This window comes from Macaca fascicularis, chromosome X, assembly GCF_037993035.2.
Source record: "Macaca fascicularis isolate 582-1 chromosome X, T2T-MFA8v1.1".
Taxonomy (NCBI): Eukaryota; Metazoa; Chordata; class Mammalia; order Primates; family Cercopithecidae; genus Macaca; species Macaca fascicularis.
The window spans coordinates 92,453,239-92,466,154 of record NC_088395.1 but is presented as its reverse complement, the minus strand read 5'-3'; the positions used below and the strand labels follow the sequence as shown (position 1 = coordinate 92,466,154).

Here is a 12,916-nt window from a genome sequence, read left to right as displayed (position 1 = left end):
CTACATAATTGTTTTAGTTTTTCAGTTTTTTATAACTAGTAAGTATTCATGTATTGTTGTATTAAAAATTTGAATCTGTTTAGTAATCCACCAAATTCTTAGGTGGCATGTGGTACCTTCAAAAATAGTGACTTCGAACTTTGGGTTACATTGATGTTTTATAAAGTGCAGTTCAGATAGGAAAGGTAATAATCAATGGGTGACTAGTTACATAAACTATGATTCATCTCTTACAGTGGAGTACTATGTAGTTGTAAGATGGAATTAGGAAACTACTACTTATGTGATCACCAGAATATACTTATAAGTGACAGAAGAATACACACAAAGGTGCGTGTATATCTTCATTTTGTGTAAGAAAGGGGCATTCCAAAACACATATTTAAATAGTCACCTATTGTGAAAGGGAGGAGGCAGGGTGAAGGAATGGAAGCTAGACCTCCTTTTACCTTGTTTTATAGTTTTGACTTTCAAACTAAAAGCAATCCATAAAATTTGAAACCATTAATAACCATGTATTGAGTTGTTGGCATAACTATATGTAGAATTAAGTGACTTTAAAGCATTGGTATGGTCTGGATCTATGTTGCCACCCAAATCTTATGTTGAATTGTAATCCCTGATGTCGGAGATGGGGCCTAGTGGGAAGTGATTGGATCATAAGGGCATATGTCTCATGAATAGTTTAGTACAGTCCTCTTGGCACTCACCTCACGATAGAGAGTGAATTCTCACGAGACCTGGTCATTTAAAAGATCTCTTTTGCTTCTGCTTTCACCATGATTGTAAGTTCCCTGAGGCCTCCCCAAAAGCCAAGTAGATTCTAGCATCATGCTTCCCGTACAGCCTGCAGAACTGTGAAACGATAAAACCTGTTTTCTTTATAAATTGCCCAGTCTCAGGCATTTCTTTGTAGCAATGCAGAAGTGGACTAATACAAGCATAGTGTTTAACTATATATTGTAAGATATGGAGATGGGTAGAGAACACAAAGAAATCTTAAACTTTATTGAGTGGACTTGATGGTAGTGCTAATATTTATTGTGAAAGATAACATTGATGGAATTATTAACATTTTCTAGAACAAGAAAATAATATAAAAACAAAGATAAGTAAAAACCCTGTCCTCTTTAATTTGAATCAGATCAATGTATGCATATGTTCAAACTCATCAAATTGTACAGATTAAATATGTGCAGTGTTTCGATTTCAGTTAAACCACCCCCCAAAAAAATCAATATAAACTCAAGATGCAGTTACTTCATTCTAAAAATATATATTTTCTAGCTAGAAAATTGGCAAAGGCTACTGGTGTCATGTCAAAAGAACATCAGAACCAATGTGAAGGAACTCCCATTGGTCATAGATAAGGCCATTTGAACATCAAGAGGGAATAATGGTACTCCAAAAAGCAAACGAACCTCATTGACCAGGCATGAAGATTGCTAAGGCACTCTTTGTTCTAGAAACTAATAAGTAAAGAGAAGGAAGCGATTATCACATATATCCTGTAAAGACTGTATTTCAGGATATCCAAATAGTTGATAAGGAAAGTTCTTGTAGAAGAATCACAATTAATAAATGCATGAGGAATGATAGAATTAGAAAAATCACTGTTTTGTAAACTCAATACAGTATAATAATGTACCTAGGCAATGATTACCAATGACTGCTAAAGCCTGTAGTTGAAAGGCATCACTCAAACCTACTGATAAAATTTAAATTACTACAATTAGAAAGGCAGACATTATAAGTTTCCTTGTGTGTTGAAATAGAAAGTATACAGCATTACCTAGGAAGAATTCTTGCCAAAATAAAAAATAAAATGGACCTAAATCTAATCAGGGCTTTAGCTGTAACTACCAGCTTACAGGCATGAGGGGGACAGGAAAGCATGCTAAATGACACCATGAAGATACAACGTGTAAAATTTTACAGGACAAATGACCCAATTTTATCAACAATTAACTGGCACAGGAAAAAAAATGTAGGAAGCATTATTACAGACTAAAGGAGATTTTAGAGATATCAAGGACCTGCAACATTGCTGACCTTGTTTTCAACAAATGACTTCTTTTTTTTTTTTTTTTTTTTTTTTTAAGATGGAGTCCTGCTCTGTTGCCCAGGCTGGAGTGCAGTGACATGATCTGGGCTCACTGCAACCTCTGCTTCACGGGTTCAAGCAATTCTCCTGCCTCAGCCTCCCAAGTAGCTGCTGGGATTACAGGCGCAGGCACCAGGCCCAGCTATTTTTTTCCGGCTATTTTTTTTTTTTGTATTTTTAGTGGAGACGGCTTTTACCATGTCGGTCAGGCTGGTCTGGAACTCCTGACCTCATATGATCCACCCACCTCGGCCTCCCAAAGTGCTGGGATTACAGGCGTGAGCCACAGCACCCAGGCTGACATCTTTTTTTTTTTTTTTTAAAGCAAAATCCAGACCGTTTTGAGACAATCAGAGGGAATTGAACATTTACTGGATGTTAGTTGATACAAGGAATTCATATTAATAGTGTTGAATGAGATAATTTTAATTTTTAAAAGATATCTCTTAGACATTTTAAAAATAGATGAAACAAGTATAACAAAATGTTAACAATGGTTAAATACATGATATATGGGGAGTTGTTTCTATTATGTATTTTTATTGTGTTTAAAATTTTTCATAGTAAATTTTTAAAATGACAGATAAAGGTTAATAATAATATATAGGTTAATAATAATAATAACCTACCTGTACATTGTTTCTTCCTTTATAACATAACTACTCTCCACTATTTCTGAAAAGGAGGTCCTATAGGATTCAGTTCAGTCCTATATACTTTGTTTTATAATGTTTTGAAACCAGGGGCTCTAAAAATCACCTGTTTAAATTTATTACCTTTGATCGATGTCTTCCCAGGACAGAGAAAGAAAGAGAAAGAGGTAGTGTGGCTGAGCAACACTGGCACAGGGCAAGGTCAAGAAGAATAAACATGTTTACAGAGTCAATCCCTCTCCCTCTCTCTTCCCCTGTCTTAGTTAAAAATTTAAAAATGAAAATGGCATTATTGAGCACCATGGAGTGGAGGGAATTTATAGTCTTACAACTTAGATTGCCTACTTTATTATCACCAATCAATGATAAAATTGTTAATGCTTTTTAACCTCTAAAATGTTTCTATCTAGGCAGTTTTTAGAAGTTGCAACATGGAGCCTGCTACTAATTTCCACACATGAAACCTTTCTGATGCCTCACATTTGGACTTGTGACACTATTCTATGAGAATCTGTTGAATTTTTTGTTTCAGAAACAGCTGAAAATGTATATTGTGTAATATATGCCCCAATTATCCAGTAAACAATTCAATCTTTGCCCTATATTAAAAATATAATTTATTGTGAAATGATACATGTATACATTGTGAAATGATTACCACAGTCAAGCTAATTGGTATATTCATTTCTTCACCTTTATGTTTGTACATTTGTGGTGAGAACACTTAAGTTCTACTTTCTTAGCAAATTTCAAATATACAATACAGTATTATTAACTATAGTCACCATGCTGTACATTAGATCATTTCACAATATATACATATATCAAAAAGTGTATACCATAAATATGTATAATTTTGTCAGTTGTATCTCAGTAAAACTGGAAGGATATAAATATAGTTTCACTGTTACTAGCTGTTGCCTTCAACAATTATCAGTGATGAGGCAGTAGATCTATTGTGTGTGTGTGTTTTTTTTTAAATATACTTTAAGTTCTGGGATACATGTGCAGAACGTGCAGGTTTGTTACATAGGTATACACGTGCCATGGTGGTTTGCTGCACCCATCAACCTGTCATCTACATTAGGTATTTCTCCTAATGCTCGCCCTCCCCTAGCCCCCACCCCCCGACAGGCCCCGGTGTGTGATGTTCCCCTCCCTGTGTCCATGTGTTCTCATTGTTCAACTCCCACTTATGAGTGAGAACGTATGGTGTTTGGTTTTCTGTTCTTGTGTGTGTTTGCTGAGAATGATGGTTTCCAGCTTCATCCATGTCCCTGCAAAGGACATAAACTCATCCTTTTTTATGGCTGCACAGTATTCTATGGTGTATACGTGCCACATTTTCTTTATCCAGTCTATCGTTGATGGGCATTTGGGTTGGTTCCAAGTGTTTGCTATTGTGAACAGTGCCACAATAAACATACGTGTGCATGTGTTTTTATGATAGAATGATTTTTAATCCTTTGGGTACAATTTTGTTTGTCAGTGATATCTTAGTAAGGCTGGAAGAAATAAATATAGTTTCACTGTTACTAGCTGTTGCCTTCAACAATTGTCAGTGATGGGGCAGTAGATCTATTGTGTTTTAAAATTTATTTTTATTTTATTTTTTTTTAGAGAAAGGGTCTCACCATGTCCCTGAGTTCAGTGGCGCAATCATAGCTCACTGCATCCTCGAAATATTAGGCCCAAGCAATCCTCACCTCAGCCTCCTGAGTAGCTGGGAAAACAGGCACATGCCATCACACCTGGCTAATTTTTCTTTTCCTATTCTTCTTGAAGGGCTGAATGGAGATCATGCCAGTTATTTTTGTCTAACTCATGCTACCAATGGAACAAATGAATAAACCAATTGAAATCTGGAGGATTTTTAAAAATCAAAATAGTTGATCCAGTAGAGTCAAAGGATCTATTAATCTTACTTACACACATGGTAAATTACAATTCATCACTTTTCCTCAATTTCCGCATGCATTTGGGCACACAATCTTAGTGATTTTTTATCTCAGAATATCTTCCTGATCACAGCCACCTCCTCTTTATTCCCACGACCCACTGTTATCATTCTCTTGCAGACTATTCTAATGAGTCATCCTGACACCAGGCTCTTCCGTCTACTCCAATACCTATTGAGGTAGAAATAACCACATTGGTTCCTTCTTCTGCTTATGCATTATGGGAAGGGGGTCATTTAGCATAGTAACACACCACAGATACTTAAGACTGAAGCCATTAAGTAGGTATCCCCAGCCTGCACCATATGTGGCTGTGACAAGGTAGAGCTTGGGACCCTGAGCATAGCTCAGAGGATAGGAAAAAAATTACAGGTAACACTCATAGTGCCTACTATGCAACAGGCTCTCTTCTGTTAATCTCATAATAACCTGTAAGTAATTATCCTTTTTTATTTTTATAGACGAAGACATTGATGAGGAAACTGAAGTGCCAAGAGATAGAACGATGTCCAAGGTCATATTTGGAAAGGCTTGGATTGCACCTCTGAATTGGTACACACCAAAAAATGTTTGTGAACTAGTAAATAGTAAGATTCTATTCTTTCTCATCATAATGAACTGTATCTGCCTGCCCTACCAGTGGCAGAGTTTCACCCAAAAATTAAATACATATAGGAGCCCTGATCATGTCAGTCCTTTAAAACTGTTGCCTATAAAATACAATCTGACCTCTTCAGTATAACATATGAGTTCACCTCCCCAAAATACAAAATACTCTTCTCTTGCTTCATCTCCTGTCATTCTACCTCCCTTCTCACCTCTCACTCTATTCTTCAATCACAATGAACTCCCCGCTATCCTCAGACTCTGGCCCACTGCACGTATCATTTCTTTTTCTAAAATGCCCTAACTCAGCGGTCCCCAACCATTTTGGCACCAAGGACCAGTTTTGGGGAAGACAATTTTTCCACAGACGGGAAGCAGGGCAGGGATGGTTTCAGGATGAAACTATTTCACCTCTGATCATTAGGGATCAGTTAGATTCTCATAAGGAGCACACAACCTAGATCCCACACATGCCAGTTCACAACAGGGTTTGTGCTCCTATGTGAATCTAATGCAGCTGCTGGTCTGACAGGTGGCAGAGCTCAGGCACTAAGGCTTGCTTGCCTGCCACTCACCTCCTGTTGTGCTGCCCAGTTTCTAACAGGCCGTGGACAGGTACAGGTCTGTGATCCAGTGGTTGGGGACCCCTGCCCTAACCTCCCTGTGCTACTACCACACCCCTTTTCTTCCAACAAATTTATATTCTTCCTTTAAAATCCAGATGTAGTGTTACTTTGACTGCTAATACTTTGGCAAAACTACTTTTTCCCTCTGTGGAACCCACAGTACTGTTCATAAAGCACTTACTTCGTTGGATTCTAAGTTTTCTGATTTTGTTTCTGTCTTCTAGACAGTGAACAACTTGAGTGCAGGGACCCTGCCATTCATCCCTGTGTCCTCAGCACATGACAATGCCTGACTCATTGCCATGCATCACCTGCATAACCCTGTTCCTCTGGCCACAGTAGACTCGACCTAGGGTGGGGACAGGCCCCTGACCCACTTTGAAGTTGAGATCCATCATGAGTTTTAAATTTTCTCTATGGCTGATCTGTACTATGAAACCTCTTTAGCTATAGGCAGTCGTATTTTCCACTAGGTGGACAGTAGAGCAGAGAAAATCTGTTTGTAAAGAAAAAAACAGTGATGAGAGACACAGAACTGCCAGGTGAACCTAGAATTCGTTTCTGAGCTCTTTCTAACTCTAATGATACTGGAGGTCCAGTATCATTCCTGACCTGGGGGTTTGTGATACACTCTTGTATCCTTATAATCGAATCCCCTGCTTTGATGTTCAGAAAACACCACTGGATTTCTGACACTTGCACACAAAATACACACTTCTGGGAAATGTCATTTATTAGAACCTCTGAAAATGCCTCTACCTGTTTGAGTGCAGGCACATGATCACCTGCACCAAGTGTAGCAAGCGCATGAGCAAGTGCCCCACCTGCCGGCAGTATGTGGTGCGAGTCGTGCACACGTTCAAATCCTGGAAACAAGGAACTCCCAACAGGGAACTTGCCCCTAAACTTGATCCCTAACATTTCAAAGCACAGAAGGGATTAGAAAATTACTCTTCAAAGGCTAAAATTGTTTTCAAAAAGTATTTTCACAACTAACCGGGGGACAGAAAGATTCATCCAAAATCGTAGAAACATTGGTCCATACTATACTCCTGTCTGCATGTGGACACACTGAATTTCTTGGGTTCTGCCAGGATTTATTACATGTCCCCTATCACTCACTGTTGAAGTCAGGCTGTTTACAACATGTGGTCATCAGATACTGCTCTTTGCAGGACACTTAGCCGGTTTTCTTTTTTTCCTTTCATCATTTTTTTCTAACTTAAACTACTCAGATGTTTAAAACGTATGTTCTTTTTGGATGAAATCACTGTTCACAAGTGGCCAACGTGAAACATGCTGATCGATGGTCTCTCTTATTATTCATGCATATCTATATGTGTATGTCTGTGAATGCATTTGTGTACTAGGCAAATTTACATTTATACTGGTTAGGAAGGGTCATAGAAGGTTCAGGTCCAAAGCTCCATACAGAAGGGACAGTAAAACACCAGCACCATTTATTGAGGAAGGTATCCTTTTCCCTATGTATATTCTTGGCACCTTTGTCAAAAAATCAGTTGGCTGTAAATATGTGGTTTTATTTCTGGCTTTCCTGTTCTTTTCCATTAGTCTATGTGTCTTTTTCTATCAATGCCGTGATGTTTTGGTTGCTATAACTTGATACAGTATATTTTGAAGTCAGGTAGTATGATGTCTCCAGTTTTGTTCTTCTGTTCAGGATTGCTTTGCCTATTGAGGGTCTTTTGTGTTTCCATATGGATTTGAGGATTGTCATTTCTATTTCTGTGACGAATGTTACCTCTGATCATCAGGCATCAGTTAGATTTGCATTTTGATAAGGATTGCACGTAATCCGCTTTGGGCAGTCTTCTTATTTTAATGATGTTCGTTCTTCTGATCTATGAGCCTGGAATGTCTTTCCATTAGTTTGCATCCTCTTCACTTTGTTTCATTAGAGTTTTTTAGTTTTCCTTGGAGAGGGCTTTCAACTCCTTAGTTAAGTTTATTCCCAGGTACCTTTTTGTAGCTATTTTAAATGGGATTGCTTTTTTTTCAAAATTTTGGTAAGTACTTAGTAGATGTATATATTTATGGGGAATATGAGGTGTTTTGATATGGGCATGCAATGCATAACAATTGCATAATGGAGAAAGGGGTATCCTTCCCCTCAGGCATTTTTCCTTTGTTTTACAAACAATCCAATTATACTCCTTGAGTTATTTTTAAATGTACAATTAAATTTTATTGACTATAGCTCTCTCGCATGGCCCCGCCTTGGGCACAGGATAGATTTATGGCCGCAACTACATGTGCTTTCTGCTCACACTGGGTATAGCAGAGAGGTAAACCAATATTTCATTTTCAAGATGGAAAATCAGTCAGACTCAGCTGTGGTTTTGCCTAGTACCACAGGCCTTTGTGAATCCATCATCTCCCCATACAACTAGTTCATGAAAACAACCTATGAGTGCAACACTTAAAGAAAGATTAAGGAAAACAAGTTCTTCATTTAATTCCTGTTACAATGTGATAAAACATCTTAAAGTAGAGAATGAAGAAAACAATAAGAACTTCTCAGAGAAACCAACATCTTCCACAGAGGAAAACTGTTTGGAATTTCAAGAAAATTTTAAACACATAGTCAAGTGAATTTGAAAAAAGCACATATTTGAAAAACACCTTCAAGAATATCCATGTGAGTGAATCTCAGTCACTTGATTCTGTGTCATGTAGTGTTCTTCAAAATGAGTCTGTGAATTAGAATCTTCCTAAACAAGAATTAAATGAAGAAAAAGCAAATTTGGTGAAGCAGGTTCAGGAGAAAGAAGACTTTCGTTGGAGGCGAAATCTTGTCCAAATGTATAGATGAAAGAATGTTGATCAGTCTCAGTTACAGATGTTAATAAAGAAATGGAGAAGCTGTAGCCAGCTGTTGATTTATGAGTTATAGTCAGCTATGTCTGAAGAGAACAAGAAACTAAACCTACTCAACTGATAGACCACTATGGGTTAGATAATAAATTGCTACACTATAACAGAAGTGAAGAAGAATTTATAGGTGTTTAATTCCTAATCATTTCTCCAGATTATCTTTGAGAATAACAACTTAATTAAAAGATACTTATACATTTTAAATGGAAGATAGAAACAATTAGGGCTTAGAGGAAGGTATCCTGATGAACATCAATTTAGGACACTCTACTATATAAATACAAATTAAGTTGTAAAATGAAAATGTAGTATTTGGATAGATTTGCCAAAGAAAATTTGACATTTAATGGAATGTGAAAAATATTTAAATCATGTTGAAAAAATCATTTGGGCAATTCTCTAAACCAGTTTTAATACATTGCTTTGTGTTTTTTTTTTTTTGTGGCAAAAAGATTTATTTTAAATGCCAAAAATTGTCCAATCTGGTGAATGTCTAAATTTCAAGTGGTCTAAAAATGCCTGCCTCTCTCCTAAGTATATAAACCTTTTTTCCATCAATTTACTACATATTTCCATCTGATGGTCTAGCAGGTAATTAAACTCCTATGTCCAAATTTTTAAAAAATAAACATAAATTATTATTGACTCTAGTCACCCTGTTGTGCTATCAAATACTAGGTCTTATTCATTCTATTTTTTGTCCCCACCTCCTCCCCACACCCCCACTACCCTTCCCAGTCTCTGGTAACCATCCTTCTACTCTCTATGTCCATGAGTTCAATTGTTTTCATTTTTAGATTTCATAAATAAGTGAGAACATACGATGTTTGTCTTTCTGTGTCTGGCTAATTACAGTTAACACAATGACTTCAATTCCATCTATGTTGCTGCAAATGACAGGATTTCATTCTTTTTATGGCTGAATAATATTCTGGTGTGTACCACATTTTCTTTATCCATTTATCTGCTGATGGACACTTAGGTTGACTCCATATCATGGCTATTGTGAATAGTGCTAAAATAAACATAGGAGTACAGATATCTCTTCAATATATTGATTACCATGTTTTTGGATATATACCCAGCAGTGGGATTGCTGAATCATATGGTAGCTCTATTTCTACTTTTGTGAGGAACCTCCAAATTGCTCTCCATAGTGGTTGTACTAATTTATATTCCCACCAACAGTATACGAGTGTTTCCTTTACTCCACATCCTTGCTAGCATTTGTTTGTTCATTTGTTTGTTTTCTTTTGTTTTGTTATACTTTAAGTTCTGGGATACATGTGCAGAACGTGCAGGTTTGTTACGTAGGTATACATGTGTCATGGTGGTTTGCTGCACCCATCAACTCGTCATCTATATTAGGTATTTTTCTTAATGCTATCCCTCCCTTAGCCTCCCACTGACAGGCCCCAGTGTGTGATGTTCCCCTCCCTGTGTCTATGTGTTCTCATTGTTCAACTCCCACTTATGAGTGAGAACATACGGTGTTTGAATTTCTGTTCCTGTGTTAGTTTGCTGAGAATGATGGTCAGGAAACAACAGATGCTAGAGAGGATGTGGAGAAATAGGGACACTTTTACACTGTTGGTGGGAGTGTAAATTAGTTCAACCATTGTGGAAGACAGTGTGGCGATTCCTCAAGGATCTAGAACCAGAAATACCATTTGATCCAGCAATCCCATTACTGGGTATATACCCAAAGGATTATAAATCATTCTACTATAAAGACACATGCACATGTATGTTTATTGCAGCACTATTCACAATAGCAAAGACTTGGAACCAACTCAAATGCCCATCAATGATAGACTGGATGAAGAAAATATGGTACATACATACCACGGAATACTATGCAGTCATAAAAAAGGATGAGTTTATGTCCTTTTCAGGGACATGGATGAAGCTGGAAACCATCATTTTTTCTGATTTCTTTGTATTATTTATCTGTGTTCTTTTGCATCTCACTGAGCTTCTCTAATATCATTTTGCATTTTTTCAGGCATTTTATGGATTTCTTTTTCAGTGGAATCTATTGCTAGAGAATTATTATGTTCTTTGGAGGCGTCATAGTTACTTGTTTTTTCCTTTTTCTTGTGCTCTTATGTTGATATTTTATGTCCGATGTAGCAGTCACTTCTTTTATGGATAGGATTTTGTAGGTAAAAACTGTTTCTTGTAGATGTATCTATAGTTCTGGTTGGATTGGGTGATTTTCCATTGATTCTGGGTGCATGTTTTTCTGTAGTCTCTGGATGATTTATTTGACTGTAATCAGTGTTAAATGGTGTCTGTGAGTTCTTCAGTGGCTTAGGCTGAAACTGTTAGTGGAGGCTGTGGTAAGGCCTTACTGGAGACAGGGATGCCAGATAGGCTGATCCTTGGGCCCTACTGGTGGCAGCAGTGGGCCAAACATGCCAGTTGTTGGGCCCCCATGGAGGCGTATGTGAGATCTGGTAGTAGTGGGTCGATGCAGGTTGATCCTTGGGCCTCCAGGTATCTTATTCATGTGCCAGCAGTGGAGTGGTAACAGTAAGTCAAGTGTGTCTTTAGGTCCCTGGATGGTGTGTGTAGCATCGACAATGGTGGTGGCAGTAACTGTGGCAGGTCAGCTCTTGGCCCTTCAGGTGGTGGTACGCACAGACATCAACAGTGGCAGCTGAAAACTGGGTGGGCCAATCCCCAGGTTACCAGGTAGTTTATGCAAGTAGGTGCTGACAGTGGTGGTGGTAGCAGGCCAGGTAGGCATGTCCTCAGACCCCCAGCAGGAGTGTCTGGATGCCATTGGCAGCAGGTGAGGCAATCCAATCCCCAGAACCCCCAACGACATATATGGGCACTGGAGGATATGGTGCCAGGCAGGGCTGGCCTATCCTCAGGCTCCTAATGGTGCACACAGATGCAGGCTGTGGCAGGTGTGGCTGGTTGATCTCCAGGATCTCAGCTGATATGCATAGGCACCAGCAGGCTGGACTGGTTTGTCCTCAGGTTTCTGAAAGGGGTGGGTGGACACTGATAGCATTGAGCTGGTGGGTCGATCCCCAGGCCCCTTGTCAACATGCGTGGGCACTCATGGGTATGGTGCTGGACTGTTAGCTGTAACTCTTAGCAAATCATTTCAATCTTTATAGTTATCAGTTTCCTTTTTTGTTAAACAAGAATAATGATAGTACCTACTTCATAGAATGTTTGTAAGAGTGAATACGTCAAAATCCATGTGAAGCACTCAGCAAAGTACCTGGCATGTAGAATAGAACTCAAGAAAAGATAGCATTACTGTTTGCATGATTAAGGACAGAGCCAGGATTAGGAGCCAGGTTTTCTAATTACCAGGTCACTCTTCTCTCCACCATGATTGTAACAGCAGCTGTGCTGGAGAATTTTTAGTGAACTTGAACCGAGATTTTCTAGTATAATCAGACTAGAGTCCTTCTCATTACTTGGTGTTAGTGGTTTTAGATACTTAAACCTGCAAGCTGAAAAGTGACATCTATAAGAGTACATTCAAAGAGGCAATGAAGTCTAAATATTCAGATTTAATCCCAAGAGAAATGACCCATCATTATCTCCAAGTGACACTTTATCAAACAAGCTTTCCAAATACCTGAAATTTGGTCATGAGACACAGGAAATTTAGGCGGTATGTGAAATTCAATATTTTATTGTGAGAAAAGCATCTGTTATGGATTCCATCACTATATTTATTAACAGGCTTTTTGCCCTTATTCTAATAGTGTGATTAGTGCTATACAGGCTGAAATGGAAATACTACAAATCTCTGTGGCAAATGGGACTTGTCTTGAAAAAAAAAAAAAAAAAAAAAAAAAAAGATCCAAGCAGTTGCAGTAGCTACCAGCATGGGAGGTCTAATTAAAGGAAGCTTGTGTCAGAGCTACTTGACTGGTAATTCTATTTGTGGTTTAAAAAAATTGCTTGGATGGATAACAGAAATGTGCTGTATATTTGAATAGAGTTTTGTAAAAAGAGTCATTAACTTGCTTCTCTCTTCATGTTGCAGTCCAGATCCAAAGAACATTTTCCAGGTATTCTCTAGAAAGGCCTCAACCTGTG

The 12,916-nt window shown here is 38.1% G+C and overlaps 1 pseudogene; it reads left to right on the top strand.

Annotated features, from left to right (window-relative positions):
• Positions 1–8,256: 8,256 nt before the first annotated feature.
• LOC102124325 (swi5-dependent recombination DNA repair protein 1 homolog pseudogene) lies at positions 8,257–8,977 on the top strand (annotated as a pseudogene).
• The last annotated feature ends 3,939 nt before the right edge of the window (positions 8,978–12,916 follow it).